Here is a 10,448-nt window from a genome sequence, read left to right as displayed (position 1 = left end):
CAGAACGGAGAAAACTGAGAATCCAAGATCCAAGAGCATGTTTGCAAACCACAAGTATAGAACCCTTCTAGATGACTTGCAAACACCTTGGAGAAGCAAGTTCTACCAGTATTTAAGTGAGCAATGCCTCTTTTTAACAGGAGTCATGCTAGGTAGCCTAACAGAACAGCAGGAGTGACTGCTGAAGGTGGGCTGTGGAGGGAGGAAGACACTGAAACAAAATGTACAGTCTGTCCCAAGATAGGCATTTGTTGTTGCTGTGATTTAGTAAGTCATGTACTTACATCCTGTGATTGATTTAAAAATGTTTATTTCTTGAAAATCTTAATAACCTCCCTCCCTCACCTGTCCTCTTACAAAAAGCAGTCAAAAATATGGTGCATATGTGTGCGTATGTGTGTATGTACATATCACTCATTAGAATCAGTGGCACATGCAGTCATGGCAGGGGGCTTGGCCACGTCCCACCTCAGCTGCATCTGATCAATGAAGGAGACATGAGGCTCATGCACTGATCCCGAGTGTTTGGCAGCTTCTCCCAAGCGGGAATCCAGTGCACAAAGAACATGCTAGCCAGGGGTACAGGGATGGAATGGAAAAGTACTCCTGAAAATATCTCTAATTTCTTTCAGATGTTTCCCATCAACTTGGTTGTTGGCATGCTTTCCTATTTTCCACTTAGTACCTTTTATAGTCACATCTTCAAATATGAGATGAGTGAAAATAAAGTTTTTTAAAGTGAATGTCACCGATCCATACTCATATATATGTACAAAGAATACAAAGACTTAAAAGTGCACTTACAAAATGCAATAGCATATGAAATATATATACATATATGCTTTAAGTAAAAAAAAAAACTAATTACTTTTTTTAAATCAACTTTTATTTTTCTGTCTCATCTGCTGGTGCCTATAGAAGAAAATAATGATAAATCATTTATAAAAATTGCCTCCTTTGTACTAAGAAATACAGTCAGACAGACTTTCTCATAAATTGTTTAGAATAATGTGACTCTCCAGTGTTCTTCCTCTGATATGTGTGTTTAAAAGAAGACGGTAACAACCACAAGTTTTGAAAGATGATTTTACTGGGTGGTGGTCAATGGGATTTGCTAGGAAAGGAAGAAGGGGTATGTTGGGGAAATCTTATCATCTTAACAAATGATGTAAGTTACTTCCTTGTATCCTTGCTAAAGAACACAGACTCTGTCACTTGAATAACAAATCAAAACCTAGATCAGAAGCTAGAAAACACAAACAGAAATATTGATGGCTGTAAGTAAGTAAGAAAGAAGATAAATAAATAAATCCTCTTCCCTCTCCCTGGGTTTTCCCTAAATGTTTCTCTTGTGGGGTACTCAGGTCCTACTAAAGCTGGCTCTCCAAACCAAATTCTGAAACACTCTCTTGCTCATCAGCTAAAACAGAAACAACTTTCTAGCTCTGGCCTGATGATGAGCTTCCTCTTGGAAAACATGTATCCAGAATTCATTATTTAAACATGAGTTGTTTTTTTCCTTCTAACTAAATCAATTGTTCAAATTAAAAATGCAAGAGAAATGCTTAATTTACCTAACAGAAACAACTATTCTAAAGAATATGAAATATGCCTTAAAAAAAATATACAGGACATGCCAGTTCAGTGTCATTTGTTCCAATTAGGGGCCTATGGGTGTTTTTTGTACCTTACTTTTATTATCATACCAGGCCATTTGCAGACATTTTCATCATTACATTAAAGTTGTTCTTTACACTTTTTTGTTGGATAATAAGATTTAGCCCATTATAGTACCATTATATGGTACCATCCACATTTTTAAAAAATTTCATGGAAAACACTAAATGTCATTAAATAGTCTTCTACAAACTCATATTAAAAATTGAATTATTCTGTTACACTACAACAGTGTTCTTTTACACTGAACACTATTCTGTTACTAAATGTATCTCTCATTTGATTTAACCAATAACATAAGGTTGAATATTTAAATTATTTTCAATTTCTATTCATTAAAAACAAACTGTGATGATGTAACACCCTAGCAAGAAAATCCCAAAATATTATCATGATTAGTTTCTTCAGAAATGTTACTACAAATACAATTACTGGGTCGGGGTATACACACAAGTATGCACACACAGCTAACATCTAGAAAAGTTGCATCAATTTTTATTCTGATTAATGGTAGGAAAGTGCTCATTTATTTACTGTATCTTTGCCAATTGTGAGCATTGCCACTTACAATCTTAATCATATTTTTAACATGCATTTTTTATTTCTACTGAAATATAACTTTTCATTTTTTTAATCATCAACCTTATGTACTGATTGGTGAATTCTTATTCATGGTCTTCAACAATAATGCCAACATGGATTAATTAATATATGCATTAGACCCTGTGCTAAGGATTTAGGATGTATAGCTAAATAAGGTATGCAAGGACCACAATGTCTACAATAAGCTTACAGTTTATTGGGGACAAAGTACACAATCACAGGGTATTGAAAGATGAAAAAGGCTAGAATGCTACACAGAATTTATCTAGAGAGACAGAGAGGGGTCCACCAATGAAGAAGAGTGGTCAATTTATTCTTTCGTTTCATTGTTATTTTTGATTAAGTGCTATTCTTCTACTAAGGATATCATTATTTCCTCAGGGATATACATAGAAAATACTCCTAATTTGCTATCATTTGTCTTTTAATTTTGTTTTAATTTTTCTCTTAACAAGTCTGACAATTAATTTCTCCATAATTTTGCTATTGGTCATATGTGGAAAGGTCTCTACAACAAAATAGCAGAAATCCTTACCAACATTTTCTCAAATCATGTTTACGGCTTTTCGTATTTAAGTATTTATATAGAATGTATTTTATGATATATTATGAGGTAGTACTATAATGCTTTCTGGGTTTTTTGTTTTGTTTTAGAGTTTCTTTTTTTAACTGCAAATGCTGACAACTGACCCAATATTTAATTTTGAACAATCCACTATTTTTTTTTAATGAGCAAAAGCAATTTGTGCTATACTAAATTATTACTGTGCTTTCTGCACTTTTAAAATATTCTTTTTCATTTATATGTACCAAAACCCATCAGTTTTAATTATGGTAGCTTTATATTTTCTTATAGTATTTTATAAGACAAGATCCTCCTCAATCCATTTATGTTTCAAAACTGCTTTCATATTCTCATTTTAAGTATAAATTTTTTGGTATTTTGATTTGAATTGCCTTAATATACTATATCAATTGGGGAAGAGCTGGCATATTCCCAATATATGCTGCCTCAGTTAGACATTCTGGTGTCTAACTCTTTAGCCAGCTCAAGATTATTATATTCCTTTTTTCCCCTATCATTCCACTTTCAATTCTTGTTCATATTACCTGGGGTTTCAGAGCTAAAATAAAAAATATTAAATTATTATGCAGCAGGCACTTGATTTCCAGGATAAATTCTGACATATTCACTTATGGGCTACTATTTATCATCAACCCTGCATTTGATATATAATGGTCCTTCTTTCATGAGTTCTTTGTTTCTCTTCATTTTACAGAGTGCTAAATTTTATCTTTTCATGATTCTTTCCAGTAGGGAACATGTATATGACATTTCTTATAATTCTGAATGCTTAAAAACATCTTATTTTCTTATATATGAAAAACAATAGAATGTTTTGGTCATAATCACGTCCTTTGAAAATACACGACCTTATGTTACTTATCTTTTGATAGAATGGTTAATGGTTATTATTGATATTGATGATGATGATGATGACAATGTTAAAGATTATCATTTGCTTTAAGTATTTTACTACCAGATTTATTTGATTTTTCTTTTCATTTTGAAATTCAAAATAAAATAAAACTTGCATTCAGGTATTTCTTGGTGCATGGTGATTTGCAGACTCAAACACAAGCATTTTTTACACCTAGAGTCTTGCTTGTACAAGTCTTTCATCATTGCTTCAACATTGTCTGTTTAGGTGTGCCATTCTGAGATTCTTATAAGTTACAGGAGATCCTGCATCTACTCTTTATGTATCTCATCTCCTCTCTAATCATATTCATGGTTATCTTATGACAGAACTGCAAGTTGTTCTACATTAGTTGCCCTTCACTGCTTCTCAATTTGGAAAATAAGATTTTATTTCTATGCAGTCTTTCATGACCTGAGATTACTTCACCTTTATGAGTGCTTACTCTTCTCTCTTTCTTTACCTTCTTGAATTATTTTATAAACACATATTCTGTAATTTTATTCTGCTTTCCTTAGAAAATACCTGTCAAAGTGACTATTTTCCAAATCTCTACAGGAGTTTTCCCTTAGATTGTATTTTTTCATAGTTATTTTTATTTTTCTCTGTTTTCCTGAGAGGAGTGATTATTCCAAAAAGTCCCATCACTATGTTAGCCCACATTTCAGTGCACCCATATGCTCAATGGAGTGGATGCTTAAGAGACATGCATTTTAGCCCTAGTTTCTTAGCCAATGCAGACATCAGCTCATAGCAGTAGAGGCCTTGCCTTGCTGACTTGGTTTTCTCTCTTTCATCCCTCTGATGATTATTTCTTCTGAAAAGAAGCACTTCTACAAAGGTAGAACTTTCTGTTCATTGTAAGCATCATTCCAAAGGAAATCTAGTTTCAGAGCAGGTTTTCTGATCGAGATAATTCTCTTGTCTGCTTCCCTAAGTACTTTCCTGGCATCATTTCATTTAACTCTAAATTAGAGGTGTCAGTAAGGTTTTGACATAATTTCTTCTAATTGTTTCCTAAGTACACTGCTCTTTAACAGAGGAGAAATATGCGTATCTTTAGTGCTTTATTAGGCAGAAATTCCTTAACAATTTGTGCAGATGAATGGCACTACATTATGGGGCTCATATAGCACCCCCTTACACACACATTTCTCACATATTTCTGGTTTATTCTTTGAAAATCACAAGAACAATGACTTAGTTACCTTTGTTATTGTTCCTGGGATATATAGACCTCTACAATCTATTAAGAGTTAGAGAATTTCATTTCTTAAAAAGGAAACAAACATTTCAGTGATTCCAACAGGAAGATGCCTTGACATATTCTAAATTGATATGAGTTGGCAAAAAAAAAAAATCTTTTTAATTAATTATTCTTAACAATGCCAATGAAGAGTAATCATTTTGTAGATGAAAGAATAATATATTAAATTACTCATATTTATTAAATAGGGATGATGTACCTTCCTCATGGCAAAGTTGTAAGAAGAATCCAAATACATATAATACAAAGTCATAAACCTTGCCTGAAATTCATTAATACCTAGTTACAGGAAAGGAAATATTTTAATAAAATGATTTATGGATAACATTATCAGATGTTAAAATTATATAGATTCATAGAATGTGTAAATTAGAGTGTGAATATAATAAGTAGTGAAATGATTGGTGAACAGTGGGCCTAAGCTGTACACTGAAGGTCTAGTAAGACACAGATAGGTTAGAATAGAAGAAAAATCCCAGTTGGTGGAAAGTATAATTACAATAATAATTAATGCACAACAATCACTTCGACTTACTAGTTCCCAAGCACTGTACGGGCGTCATTTCATTTAATCTTCTCGACCTTCCTTTGGGCTAACAATAGCCCCAATTCACAGTGAAGAAAGTGACAATGAAGAATGCAGTGTGCATTTGAATGCAGACTGGCTAGCTTCCAAACAGTAAGATTTTAACTACTAAGCCTCACTCCATAGGACCAGAGTCATTGTTGAATGTGACTATCGTATGTGTGGGGAATAGTGACGGATTCAGTACAAAGATGAAAACAGTAAGCACCCATGGGAGGATCTTTCAGAACACTACCGCATTTACAGCATTTGGACTTAGGAAAACCTGAATGTCATTCACATCCATAGGAGGCAGTCTGAGTGAGTAGTTTACCAAGTGGCTTTAATTATTAATAAACCACTTCCCTTTATATCTTACCTCTCAAAAGATTTTCATTGCCTTTCTTGCGTGGGGCAAACACAGCAAAGACCTGAAAAACATTAAAAAGCTGCCCTTAATGTTGTTTTCCTCTGTAGTGACATTGTGATGAGAAGGTGTCTTGAATGACCTTCAGGGACACAGCATCGGCTTAGATTTGAGGAACTGGAAAGAATGAGGAGCCTTGATTGAGAAAATCTCACATATATTTGAGCCAAACTTTCTTAGCATTTAGTGTCTTTACAGGAAACCAAAGGGAACTGGGAAGAATTTACTTTTTTATGGCTTTTATTCCTAGTGGTTTAGAATTAATCGCACATTTTATAATTGTGTTCTTAAATGCTATGTGGAAGGACTGAGCCATTCCTCTATTCTCAAGAAGGCAGTGGATTCCACAAATTCTCTATAGGTGAGTTGGTGTTTCATGAGTCATCTCTGATTATGTTAAGAAATGGCACAAGCTAATATTTTTTTTCAAATGGGTCTGATGATTTTTGCATGATCTTTCTGCATCTTCTCTCCCCAATTCTTAGCTTTAATCCAAATGTTTTTAGTTTTTCCCTGAATTATGCCACTATGTGCTTACGGTTTATCAGTCCACCACTGCAACCTCAGTGTGTCCACTTGTGTGCTTATCTTGGAGAAGAATAAATCTTCACAGTTTTGAAATAAGTTTTTGTTAGAAATATTCCTTAAAGCTTCTTTCATATGTAAAGATAGAACATATGCTGAAAGTTGCTATAGATATTATATAATATTTACTAAAACATTAGCAGTGCTAAGTCTTTTTTTCCTTATTCCCTTTCTCTGTTCCTTTTCTTAAATATTCCCATGCAAGTTTCCCAAGCTTAGTGTTTATTCAACATATCTACATAGAATACAAGGCTAAGGTGCCAAAATGTTGACCCAAGATAGGTTTTATTTGATGTCAGTGTAAGACTGGTAGGATTCTCACCTCTTTCCAGAGTGTCTTTAGGGCTATTTCTGGTATAGACATCACAGATCAATTCCTCTGTCTTTGGATTGCTTGTAAATTGCATTCTATGGTTACTCTAGTATTTGTCTTACTTTAGTCCTTTATTTTAGGAATAAAGAAGGCACATTTCTTCCATCCTTTAGTTTCTTGCTATGCTGCACTGACCTCCAGTTCCTTCCAATGTTGGATGTCTGTCTCTGAGTATTGAAAACTGTCTTCTTCACTCTTACTCATTTCTTTCCACTTGGCTTTTACCTGCAGCACCTGTCCTATTTTGAAGGCTGACTGGTGAAAAGTTAGCTTCAAAAATCTCTACTTAGGGGTGTCTGGGTGTCTCAGTGGGTTAAGCCGCTGCCTTCAGCTCAGGTCATGCTCTCAGAGTCCTGGGATCGAGTCCTGCATCAGGCTCTGCTCAGCAGGCGCCTGCTTCCCCCCCCCTTCTCTCTCTGTGCCTGCCTCTCTGCCTACTTGTGATCTCTCTGTGTCAAATAAATAAATAAAATCTTTTAAAAACGTCTCTACTTAGTTTTGTTGAAGGCCATGTGGTTTTGAGAGAAGGTGATATTTTCCTGGCATCTTGCCCATATCCTATCATTCCTCTCTAGTAGTCAAGAGTAGATGATTTTCAATTTTCAAAACTCTGATCCTATTGAGTCACTAACACTCAAATGCTCAAATGTTTCCAGTCTTAAGGTTGATCCTGGCTTTCAGTTGTCATCAGAACAGAGATATCTATGTTATGAACAATCATTTTGGGGGATATTCATCATACTGCCTAATAGTCAGGTTCTCTCTAGGGACATATTTGAGTGCCTAATTTTATGGAAACTGATTTTTCCCAAATCCTAATAATAAAGGTCAATAATAGAAGAATAATTTAAATTTAAAATAACAAGAAACATGTTTAGCTAAAAGCAAGATCATGGCTATTATCATAAATCTTCCTAAAGGTCTATCAATGTGATTTTCATGAAATAAACTTTTCTAATTACTCTAGTTTATTCCACTTTTTTCTAAGCCCTTACAACATTTGTTTTATCACTTTTAAAGTACTCATTACATATTGTTTATATTATATGGCCTTTTTTTTTTAAGATTTTATTTATTTATTTGACAGACAGAGATCACAAGTAGGCAGAGAGGCAGGCAGAGAGAGAGAGAGGAGGAAGTAGGCTCCCCGCCGAGCAGAGAGCCCGACGTGGGGCTCGATCCCAGGACTCTGAGATCATGACCTGAGCCGAAGGCAGGGGCTTTAACCCACTGAGCCACCAGGCGCCCCTATATTGCCTTTTCTTATACATGATTTTTTTTTCTTCCAGAGTAAAACCTTCTTGAGGGCACAGACTATTTTACATTCTTTAATCCTCTCAAGCTATTTCTATCTCCTTTCCCTAGGATGAAACTCAAACATTTTGAAAACACTCAGAGGTGTCCTCAATTATTTTCCTACTTGGGTCAAGTCAATTGTTAGCTTTCTATCTTCATAGAGTAGACCACCTAGCACTTCCAGAGAAAACCACTTATCCATTCTGATCGACTTTTTTTTAATAACCACAATATCATGTGGTTTTTCACAAATGCTATAAAAAACATTGACTTATTCTGAACCCACTACCTTTCCTTTCTAAGTAGTTTCAAGCCTCTACACTCCCTTCCAGATTTTTTTTTTTTAAGATTTTATTTATTTGTTTGACAGAGAAAGAAATCACAACTAGGCAGAGAGGCAGGCAAATAGAGAAGGGGAAAACAGGCTCCCTGCTGAGCAGAGAGCCTGGATCCCAGGATCATGACCTGAGTGGAAGGTAGAGGCTTAACCCACTGAGCAACCCAGGTGCCCCCAGATTTCTCTGTTAATAAATCTCTCAGTTTTAGTCTTCTGGATTTCAACTTCCCAGAAAACAGGAGCTATTAGGAGTAGGGTATTTACATCTCCTCCCCTACCTCAAATCCATATTTTTTATAGATTTTTCCTGTTGAATCAAGAAGGTTTCCCTACTTTTTTTTTTTTTTTCATTAAGAATATCTCTACTTGTGCCTTCGATGTTATTTTTAAAATCTTCTTTGGGACATTTTCTATTAAATATCTCATTTTATTCATTAATGTCTCCTTCATAGATGTCATTTCTTTTGCATGTGCATTCAAGACATTCACATTCTAAAAAAACTATCTACTCTGTATCTACTCTGTCTTATTCTCTAATTAACCTATAGCCCATTTACCTTAAATAACAAACCATTATAATTTTACTTCATCCTCTTGCTTACCTCCAAGACTATATATTAAACTTCCATCCTGAGAATGAACATGGAACTATCCTAACTAAGGGTCACCAAAGACCTGCTTTCTTTCCAGGTCTCTTCATTCTGAACTTGTAGAATACAATGTGATTATCTTGTTCTTCCACATTTTGGAGCTCTTCTTTCCACGAGGCTTTATGAAATTACTCACCCATTGGCTCTGTCTACCTTTTTGAATACTTTCTCTCTTTTGCTCTTTTATTTATTCTGGCATGAATATCAATACTCTCTAGGGTTTCACATTTAACATTCTTCAGTATTAACAGTAATAGGAATTTTTGAGTCCTATTCTATGCCAGTGCTTGTTCTTTGGTTTATGGGTTACCTCACAAGTAGCTAGTAAACTAAAGAATTGGATTAATTCTCTCATGCTCATTTATTTAAAGCCTGAAATTCAGAAGGTAGGTAACTTGCCCACAGAGCTAGTAAGTAGCAGACGTGGTATCAGTATCTAGCATGCTGATTTTCCAGGCTGTTCCAAAGTTTTTTCAAGGGCATTTTTATCCATGTCAATGATGCTAAGCATTGTCTTTAGGTTTCTGATTCTAAGATCCATTATGTCCAACCCTCACATTGTCTATGCCCTAGACATGTGTTTCTACATGACTTTTTAAAATTTTTATTTTTTAATTAACATACAATGTGTTATTTGTTTCAGGGGCACAGGTCTGTGATTCAGCAGTCTTACACAAGTCACAGCTCTCTCCATAACACATAACCTTCCCAGTGTCCCTCACCAAACCACCCCATTCCTCCCACCCATCTCCCCTCCAGCAACACTTAGTTTGTTTCCTGAGATTAAGAGTCACTTACAGTTTGCCTCCTTCTCTAGTTTCACCTTGTTTCATTTTCTCCTCCCTTCCACTATGATCCTCTATCTTCCTTCTCAAATTCCATGTATCAGTGAGAGCATATAATAATTTTCTTTCTCTGATTGACTTTTCTCGCTTAACATAATAGCCTCTAGTCCATCAACAGATGAACGGTTAAGATGTGATTGATGTATGTTGTATATATGTATATGCATATATAATATGCATATTATATATATATATAATATGCAGCCATCAAAAAAACAACAATGAATCTTGGCATTTGCAATGACATGGATGGATCTACATGCCTTTTAAATCTTGAGTCCCACCCAACTTTGTCTGGCCACACAGGGCTCTTTACTAATCATGATTATAAACTGATGATAT

The sequence above is a fragment of the Mustela nigripes genome, chromosome 8 (assembly GCF_022355385.1).
Source record: "Mustela nigripes isolate SB6536 chromosome 8, MUSNIG.SB6536, whole genome shotgun sequence".
NCBI classification, from domain to species: domain Eukaryota; kingdom Metazoa; phylum Chordata; class Mammalia; order Carnivora; family Mustelidae; genus Mustela; species Mustela nigripes.
The sequence above is the reverse complement of the archived record's forward strand: the minus strand, read 5'-3'. Positions refer to the sequence as shown.